Source organism: Pinus tabuliformis, chromosome 2_2, assembly GCF_031772625.1.
Source record: "Pinus tabuliformis cultivar Carrire ecotype Pingquan chromosome 2_2, CPIR1, whole genome shotgun sequence".
NCBI classification, from domain to species: Eukaryota; Viridiplantae; Streptophyta; class Pinopsida; order Pinales; family Pinaceae; genus Pinus; species Pinus tabuliformis.
Window position 1 is genome coordinate 799,049,907 of NC_142300.1, and position 10,460 is coordinate 799,060,366.

Below are 10,460 nucleotides of genomic sequence, written 5' to 3' on the forward strand. Positions count from 1 at the left end.
ATGAGTCACCCGAGACACCTCCGTGTTTCTTCTTCCACGATGGGCGGGCGACCTACCCGAGACACCATGTATCACACCGAATGGCGGGTGCCTTCCTTACCCACGCCCTCACTCGATAAATGAAACCTGTGCATATCGTGTGTGCTTGCCCAAGAGCGGGCGCATATATGCCTGCGCCTCTTTTGCAACCTTCTCCACTACTTCGCACTTTTTTCTTGATCACCGAATGCTCATGTTCGAATGTCCATCTTCGAATGAATGCCAAATGCTCCAATGCCTTGCCATATTTATACGAGCGGTTGGGCAAGTCGCTTCCCAGGCTGACTTGACCACCGCGTGCCAAAACACCCTTACACTTCGAAAAATTGCCATCTGATTGTTGGTCGGCAAACAATCCTTCGTTCAAGTCGCCCCAACTTGTAAGTCGGCCCGTGAGTTATGCAAAATGCTCCCATGCTATAAAACAACCATCGCTCCACCTCTAATGCACATTGTACTTATGTCCCATCACACATTTCGGTCGTAGAGTTCGCACTTCACACCGACGGGGAGAAACTGAACCGCAGGTCCTTATACCACGTTTCCCAGACTTGGGTAGCAATTTTTGTTGTGACGCGAAATGGAAACCCCGTGTGTGTCCACTGACTTGGATAGCAGTTTTCATCGTGCCACGAAATGGACACCTCGAGTTCCCTAGACTTTGGCGGCTCTTCATGGCCGCACAACATGGAAATCTGAAGTTCCACAGACTCTCGGGCGATTCAGGGTGTGCCGCGACATGGAAACAACGAGTTCCCCAGACTTGGGCAGCGGTTTCGAAACACCCCAAGTTCCCGAGACATGCGAGCTGGCTTTCATCGTCATGGAAACCCCAAGTTCCCTGCATTGGGGCATTGTTGAAAACCCTCCGATTCCATCGTGCCGTAAAATGCAGAAACCCTTGGTTCCATCAAGGGAGGGACATGGAAACCCCAAGTTTCCCAGGCTTGGGTGCCAGGACGCGACATCGAAAACCTTGAGTCTCCGCAGGCTTGGGCACCACTGGCTTCGGTCGTGGTGCGACATGGAAACCCCAAGTTTCCCTAGGCCTGGGGGTCGGGGCGTGACTTGGAAACCCCCAATTTCCACAGGCTTAGGCACCACCAGTTTCGGTCATGGCGCGACTCGGAAACCCCAAGTTTCCCCATGCTTGGGCGTCAGGACGCGACTCGGAAACCCCAAGTTTCCCCAGGCTTGGGCGCCACCGGTTTCGCTTAGGGCACGACATGGAAACCCAAAGTTTCCCCCGGCTTGGGTGTCGGGGTGCGACATGGAAACCCCAAGTTTCCCCAGGCTTGGGTGCGACTTGTAAACCCCAAAAAATTTTGCACCAGGTGGAAACCCCAAATTTTAGGTGCGACATGGAAACCCCAATTTTTTTTTTATGCTGGGTGGAACCCCCAAATTTTAGGCGTCGGGTGGAAACCCCAAATTTTTGGCACAACATGGAAGCCCCGAATTTTAGGCGCCTGGTGGAAACCCCAAATTTTAGGCGCCAGGTGGAAACCCCAAAATTTGGGCACCAAGGCACGGCATGGAAACCCCAAATTTTGGGTGCCGGGGCGTGAAATGGAAACCCTAGTTTTCCCGGGATTCGGCGCCTTTTTTGTCGCGGCATGGAAACCCAAAATTTCCCACCCCCAAGCAATGAAAAATTGTCGTTTGGAGGAAGAGGCAGAGGCGTGAGAGGGTTTCCCGGATTTTTTTTGTGACAAGAGCGAAGCTCTGAATCGAGGTGACCAAGGGCTGAATCTCAGTGGATCATGGCAGCAAGGCCACTCTACCACTTATAATACCCCATCGCATATTTAAGTTGTCTGCAAAGGATTCTTCTCAACGACTGTTTGGAATTGAACTTGAAAGCTGCCCCGACTGAGATGGTTCACGGTCGCGGTTTGAAAATGACACAGGCCCCTGGGGGCGACAAAGCGACGCCCCTACTGTGGGTCAAGATATAGTCAACGAGTGACATGCACCACTTCTAGCGTGGATTCTGACTTAGAGGCGTTTAGTCATAATCTGACACACGGTAGCTTCGCGTCACTGGATTTTCAACCAAGCGCGATGACCAATTGTGTGAATCAACGGTTCCTCTCGTACTAAGTTGAATTACTATTGCGGTGCGGTTCATTAGTAGGGTAAAACCAACCTGTCTCATGACGGTCTAAACCCAGCTCACGTTCCCTATTGGTGGGTGAACAATCCAACACTTGGTGAATTCTGCTTCACAATGATAGGAAGAGCCGACATGGAAGGATCAAAAAGCAAAGTCGCTATGAACGCCACAAGCCAGTTATCCCCGTGGTAACTTTTCTGACACCTCTAGCTTCAAATTTCGAAAATCTAAAGGATCGATAGGCTACACTTTCATGGTTTGTATTCATACTGAAAATCAAAATCAAATGAGCTTTTACCCTTTTGTTCCACATGAGATTTATGTTCTCATTGAGCTCATCTTAGGACACCTGCATTATCTTTTAACATATGTGCTGCCCCAGCCAAACTCCCCACCTGACATTGTCTTTCGCCCGGATCGACCCACTGAAGCATGCCTTAAGGCCAAAAATAGGGGCAATGCCCCGTCTCCGTCCCACGGAATAAATAAAATAACATTAAAAGTAGTGGTATTTCACTTGCGCCGAAACGGATCCCACTTATTCTACACCTCTCAAGTCATTTCACAAAGTCAGACTAGAGTCAAGCTCAACAGGGTCTTCTTTCCCCGCTGATTCTGCCAAGCCCATTCCCTTGGCTGTGGTTTCGCTAGATAGTAGATAGGGACAGTGGGAATCTCGTTAATCCATTCATGTGCATCACTAATTAGATGATGAGGCATTTGGCTACCTTAAGAGAGTCATAGTTACTCCCACCGTTTTCCCAGGCTTGGTTGAATTTCTTCACTTTGACATTTAGAGCACTAGGTAGAAATCACATTGCGTCAGCATCCATAGGGACCATCGCAATGATTTGTTTTAAATAAATAGTTGGATTCCCCTTGTCTGTACCAGTTCTGAGTTGACTGTTCGACGCCTAGGGAAAAGCCCCCGTAGGGGGCATTTTATGCCCATAGCCCAATCGGCATGTGACTACTCGCCCTCGCCGTGAGAGTAGCTCAGTCAGACTGCCAACAGCCCATGAGTTGAGGGTGAAGACCCCTAGGCCTAGACCTTAGAGCCAATCCTTTTCCTGAAGTTACAGATCTGTTTTGCCGACTTCCCTTACCTACATTGTTCTATTGACCAGAGGTTGTTCACCTTGGAGACCTGATGCGGTTATGAGTACGACTGGGCATGAACGGTACTCGGTCCTATAAATTTTCAAGGGCTACTGAGGGTGCACCGAACACTGCAAGATGCGGTGCTCTTCCAGCTGCTGGACCCTATCTCTGGGTGAACCGATTCCAGGGTGGGTAAGCTGTTAAAAAGAAAAGATAACTCTTCCTGGGGCTCCCGACGACGTCTCTGGATTTCCTAACGTTTCTGCCCGCCGCCATGTCCCAGTTCGGGAATATTAACATGATTCCCTTTTGATGCTCGTACAGAGTGCACCCTTGACACAAGGCTTCCCCATATCTTAGGATCGACTAACCCATGTCCAAGTGTTGTTCACATGGAACCGTTCCCCACTTCAGTCTTCAAAGTTCTCATTTGAATATTTGCTACTACCACCAAGATCTGCACCGGGGGCCGATCCACCCAAGCTCACACCTGAGGTTTCTCAACGACCACCATGTCCTCCTACTCATCGGAGCCAAGCAATTGCTCCGATGGTTGAGTATAGGTTGTGCACTTCAGTGCCATCCATTTTCAAGGCTAGTTGATTCGGTAGGTGAGTTGTTACACACTCCTTAGTGAATTTCGATTTCCATGACCACCGTCCTGCTGTCTTAATCAACCAATACCCTTTATGGGATCTAGGTTAGCGCACAATTCGGCACCATAACTCGACTTTCGATTCATCCCGCATTGCCAGTCCTGCTTACCAAAAATGGCCCACTTGGAGCTCTCGATTCCACGGTGCGGCTCAATGGAGCAACCGCACCCTCTTACCTATTTAAAGTTTGAGAATAGGTCGAGGGCGTTACGCCCCCGATGCCTCTAATCATTTGCTTTACCCGATAAAACTCATGCGTGAGCTCCAGCTATCCTGAGGGAAACTTTGGAGGAAACTAGGTACTATATGTTTTGATTAGTCTTTTGCCCCTATACCCAAGTCAGACAAACGATTTGCACATCAGTATCGCTACGTGCCTCCACCAGGGTTTTCTCTGGCTTTGCCCTGCTCAGGCATAGTTCACCATCATTCGGGTCCCAACAGGTGTGCTTGCACTTGAGCCCTTCACATAAGCTCAAGGTTGGTCGACAATGCACCCCCCTAGAGAGGGGATCTTGCCCGTCAGCTTCCTTGCGCCTCGTAGGTTTTCAAACCCACCGACTCGCACACATGTTAGACTCCTTGGTCCGTGTTTCAAGACGGGTCGAATGGAAAGCCCGCAAACCAACACCACGAGCGCGCAAGTGCACACAGCCCGCCACAAGGGCGCAAACTTTGTTCCTCGACAACCGCAGTGGTAAACTGACAAGTAGTAATCCACCCGTGCTTGTGATGATGCAGCAGCCCGTGTTGGTTTGCACCTCAAGTCGAGCGGCGGACCATTCTGAGCCATTCCACATCCGACTGAGATGCATCGACAGCCTCCATCTGCTTCCCTCCTAGCAATTTCAAGCACTCTTTAACTCTCTTTTCAAAGTCCTTTTCATCTTTCCCTCACAGTACTTGTTCGCTATCGGTCTCTCGCTCGTATTTAGCCTTGGACGGAATTTACCACCCAATTAGGGCTGCATTCCCAACAACTCGACTCGCGGACAATGCCTCATGATGCGGCAGGGTCCCGAGCCGACAGGGCTGTCACCCTCTCAGGCGCCCCCTTCCAAGGGACTTGTCCCAGGTCCGCCACTGAGGACGCTTCTACAGACTAAAATTTAGGCGGTGCCGCCGCCTGATTTTCATGCTGGGCTCTTCCCAGTTAACTCACTGCTACTAGGGGAATCCTTGTAAGTTTCTTTTCCTCCGCTTAATTATATGCTTAAACTCAGTGGGTGTTCTCGCCTGATCTTAGGTCGAAAAGTTGGAGCTAAATCCGCCCTACCACATGGGAGGACAAGAGAGGCAAAGCAAGTTCGAGCGATGCCACACAAAGCCCGCATCAGCTAACGCCGATTGTCCATCCAAGGGGACAAGATCACTGCTCGCCGACGCATGACACAAAACATCGCTTGAGTTATTTCAGCCGACCGCACTGCATGGGACACGGACAACCAGCTCTGCTGCTCCCTAACATATTGCAGGGAGTGCGTTTGAATGGGATGCGACGCCCAGACAGACGTGCCCTCGACCGGGCCTCGGGCGCAAACTACGTTCAAAAACTCGATGATTCACGAGATTCTGCAATTCACACTAAGTATCACATTTCGCTATGTTCTTCATCGTAACAAGAGCCAAGAAATCCTTTACCGAGAGTTGTTTCCATGTATTACTGAAAAATTAGCCACAAAACTGAATCGGGGCACCCCCCATAACAAATGTAAGGTCAAGGGGCAAAAGGAGGAAAAACACATGAGAGAAAGAGAAACAAAGGTGTCTAACCCCCTCACAGGGGGAGGCTCGAACAAAGGACAATCTCCCCCATCCCCACACCCTCACAAAAAGGGGGGAAATGTGTGGAACAACGATCGAGAAGCACTAGGGTGGCCACCCCAGGAGCTCGCACTGCTTTTATCCCTTCCCCAACACCGGCCCACAACAATTCCCCCTTTTCTTCGTAAAGCTAGGGACCAAAAGGAAGAAAAGGGTAGAAAACAAAGCACAAGCCTCCTAAGCCCCGTGCCTTCAGCAAAAGGGGGGAATTGAAGGGGACGATGATCGAGAAGGACTAGGGTGCCCACCCCAGGAGCTCGCACTACGTTTCGTCCTTCCGGAACACCAATCCCACCTTTTCTCCATAACGCTAGGGGCCACGAGGAAGAAGGGAAGAAAACAACAAGAGAGAAAGGGATATATAAACCGTGGCTACCGGCTCACAAGGGGAGGCTTCAAACAGAGAACAAGCTTCCCCAACCTCGTGCATTCGCAAAAAGGGGGGAATTGTAGGGGACTACAATCGGGAAGGACTAGGGTGGCCACCCTGGGAACTTGCACTGCTTTTCGTCCTTCCCGAACACTAATCCACAACAATCGCACATTTTTTCTGTATAGCTAGGGGCCGAAAGGAAGAAGGGAAGAAAACAACATGAAAGAAAGAGAGATATCAAACGCGTCTACCAACTCATAGGGGGAGGCCCAAACAGAGAATAAGCTTCCCCACCCCTGTGCCTTTGCAAAAAGTGGGGGAACTGGAGGGGACGGCGATCGAGAAGGACTAGGGTGGCCACCCTCGGAACTCGCACTTCTTTTCATCCTTCCTGAACACCAATCCATAACAATCCCACCTTTTCTCCGTAAAGCTAAGGGGCCAAAAGAAAGAAGGGAAGAAAACAACAGGAAAGCAAGAGATATCAAACGTGGCTACCAGCTCACAAGGGGAGGTTCAAACAGAGAACAAGCTTCCCAAAGCCCGCGCCTTCGGAAAAAGGGGGGAACTGCAGGGGACAACGATCGAGAAGGACTAGGGTGGCCACCCTTGGAACTTGCACTACTTTTCGTCCTTCCCGAACACCAATCCACAACAATCCTACCTCTCCTCCGTAAAGCTGGGGCCGAAAAAAAGTAGGGAAGAAAACAACACCAAAGAAACAAAGATCCCAAGAAAAGAGAGAAGCTCAACAGCACGCCGAGTAGATGTCCAATAACCAAAAAGAAATCAAACAAGGCACCCAATCAAAAAGGCATCCCACCTCTTCACACCCTCCCACATGCATTCAGCACAACACCCTTTCTAGCTTTACAACATAGCAAACAACCAACCAAATAAATCACAACCTAAAATTGACCAATAGAAAAGGCAAGGGCCACGATGGGACCAGTGTCTGGAGCACGTCACTAAGAGGAAAACAGCCCCCAACCCAGTGACACAAGGCTTCAAACGATAAATAGACTACTGCCAATAACACAAACCCACCCCGATATTGCACCCCTCCGTGTACAAAACACCCAACAACCTTTCCAGCGAGAAAGTAAACAGGGGTCAAAGAATCAAACTCCAAAGAGGAGCTATCACGGGTTGACAATCAACGCTGGAGAAAGCCATGGGCCACAAATACATCGATGGTGCAAGGCCACTAGAGAGAGGGACGTTTGCAAAGTGCGCACCAGGAAATAAAGAAATGACCAAGTCCCACAAAAAACCCACAATCCAAAGGGAGGAACAAAGACACAACCTGCTACTTCTTTTTCCCTTAGAAGGGGAGTGGCTCATGAGAGGACGAGGAATTCCCTCGACGACAAAGGCACGAGATAAGATTGCCACCCTCATGCCCATCAGCGAGGAAAATTGCGATCTTGATGGAGCTCAGACCGAGGGAGGGGTTTTTCATTACCTGGACACCTAACCCTTCTGCGAGGGCATGTCGAGGAATGGTCGGGAGGACTAGGGTGGCCAGCCTAACGGGTTGAACCACTCTTCATCCATCCCATACTGACCCCACCCTGACAATCTCCCCTCAGGGAAGGTTTGAGCTACCAGGCGCATGTGTAACCACTCCCTCGACCCAACCACCAACGAAAAAGCTCATCGAAGCAACACATCAACGGCCGTAGCCTTTTCGAGAGAACCAACTACGGAAGCCTGCACCCTTGGCCCATGCCTTCCAACGAACAAAAGACCGAGCACCGCCGCTACGAATGAGTCCAAATTTATCCATCGTATTTACCAAGCACCTCAACTCTGTAGCAACCATGCCCGGCTGAACATATCGTCGGAACGGCTCCCAAGAAACAAGCTTCCGAACCCCCTACAGAAACACATTGGGGGGGAGAAAAGCAAAGGATGCGTGGGAAAAGCACAAGAATTGCTTGCAAGCATACACAAAAAAACAAGCGTTTCCTCGAGACAAGCAAACAACAATGTTCCCACCAAACACCAAACCCACTCCCCTAGAGATGCACCACAAAGTCCGACATTGCAATCGAAACCCAACCAGCCCGAACCAAAAAAGAAAACCCCTACTATCAATGATCCTACCGCAAGTTCACCTATGGTAACCTTGTTACCACTTCTCCTTCCTCTAAATGATAAGTTTCAATGAACTTCTCACGACGTCGATGGTAGCGAACCACCATCATCGACGCAATCTGAACACTTCATCGGATCATTGAATCAGTAGGAGCGATGGGCGGTGTGTACAAAGGGTAGGGATATAGTCAACACGAGTTGATGACACACGCTTACTAGGAATTCCTCGTTGAAGACCAATAATTGCAATGGTCTATCCCCATCACGATGCAGTTTGAGAAGATTTCCGATCCTCTCGAACCAGGAATAAAAACTTGTTGGCTGCATTAGTGTAGTGTGCGTGCGGCCCAGAACATCTAAGGGCATCATAGACCTGTTATTACCTCAAAATTCCATGGCCTAAATGGCCATAGTCCCTCTAAGAAGCTGGCCGCGAAGGGGAACCTCCACGTAGCTAGTTAGCAGGCTGAGGTCTCGTTCGTTATCGGAATTAACCAGAAGAATTGCTCCACCAACTAAGAAAGGCCATGGACCACCACCCATAGAATCAAGAAAGAGCTCTCAATTTGTCAATCCTTACTATGTCTGGACCTGGTAAGTTTCCCCGTGTTGAGTCAAATTAAGCCGCAGGCTCCACTCCTGGTGGTGCCCTTCTGTCAATTCCTTTAAGTTTTAGCCTTGCGACCCTACTCCCCCCGGAACCTAAACACTCTGATTTCTCGAAAGATGCTGGCAGAGTCCTTGAGCAACATCTGCCGATCCCTGGTCAGCATCGTTTATGGTTGAGACTAGGACGGTATCTAATCGTCTTCGAGCCCCCAACTTTCGTTCTTGATTAATGAAAACATCCTTGGCAAATGCTTTTGCATTGGCCCGTCTTTCATAAATCCAAGAATTTCACCTCTGACAATGAAATACGAATGCCCCCAATAGTCCCTATTAATCATTACTATGGTCCCGAAGGCCAACGCAATAGGACCAGACTCCTATCACGTTATTCCATGTTAATGTATTCAGAGCATAAGCTTTCTTTGAGCACTCCAATTTTTTCAAATTAACAGTGCTAGAACCACAACCCAGCCAATTAAGGCCACTACCTCCCCACGTTAGGATTGGGTAATTTGCGTGCCTGCTGCCTTCCTTGGACGTGGTAGCTATTTCTCAGGCTCCCTCTCTAGAATCGAACCCTAATTCTCTGTCACCCATCACCACCATGGTAGGCCTCTATCCTACTATCAAAAGTTGATAAGACAGAAATTTGAATGAAGCATCGCCAACACAAGGGTTGTGCGATCCGTTGAGTTATCATGATTCACCGGAGAAGCGGGCAAGCTCGCGCCGACCTTTTATCTAAAAATTGCATCCCTTCCAAAGAGTCGGGACTTGGTGCACGTATTAGCTCTAGAATTACTATGGTTATCCAAGTAGTATGGTACCATAAAAAAAACTATAATTGATTTAATGAGCCATCCGCAGTTTCACAATTTGAATTAGTTCATACTTAGACATGCATGGCTTAATCTTTGAGACAAGCATATGACTACTGGCAGGATCAACGAGGTAGCACTCTCCCACTTCAAAGGGCATTCTGGGTGCTCTCTTACCGATAGCCAACTTGAACACCCATCAAGCCAAAGAGATGTCAAAATATCATGTAAAACATTTATGCCTTGCACATCTTGCATCCCAAGAAGGAAGCACATGCAACATGCCAAGTACATGGCAAACTAATGGGCAGACCTACCAGGCCACAACGCACCAATGCCACTCTAGAGTTTGCATCCACAGCCCAACCAATAATAAAATGAGCGATCACTCACCCACTCCCTTAGAAATGTCTCCAAAGGCCACCACGCCCCCCACCGAGGCCACCTAGGAGTCCACCCAGACAGCAACGACGGTGGACCTCGATCGCCTACGGTAGCCTCGATTCAAAGGAAACAAATGGAGGATGACCAACCACGCAACCTCTATATTATAAATGAGCCACAACCCTCCCCGCCCCGCACCGAGGCCACCTAGGAATCCACCCGGACAATAACAACGATGGAACTCGATCTCTCGACCACATGCGGCAACCTCGATGTGAAGGAAAAGGAAGGAAAATAAAAAGAGGATGACCGACGGCACAAATCCTATCATAGAGAGGCCATACAAACCTCCCCGCACATGCACCAATGCCACCTAGGAGTCTACTCGGACAACAGCAATAGTGTACCTCGATCGGATGATCGCCTGCGGCAACCTTGAA

At 49.4% G+C, this 10,460-nt stretch overlaps 2 non-coding genes and 1 pseudogene across 2 annotated transcripts; all 3 read right to left on the bottom strand.

The window, feature by feature from the left end:
• Positions 1–1,764: 1,764 nt before the first annotated feature.
• LOC149195120 (25S ribosomal RNA) lies at positions 1,765–5,162 on the bottom strand. The gene has a single exon (XR_016255542.1). It is a non-coding gene; the product is annotated as a 25S ribosomal RNA (ribosomal RNA).
• Positions 5,163–5,408: 246 nt separating this feature from the next.
• LOC149195121 (5.8S ribosomal RNA) lies at positions 5,409–5,561 on the bottom strand. Its single transcript, XR_016255223.1, has one exon. It is a non-coding gene; the product is annotated as a 5.8S ribosomal RNA (ribosomal RNA).
• Positions 5,562–8,206: 2,645 nt separating this feature from the next.
• LOC149195122 (18S ribosomal RNA) lies at positions 8,207–9,772 on the bottom strand (annotated as a pseudogene).
• Between the last annotated feature and the right edge of the window lie 688 nt (positions 9,773–10,460).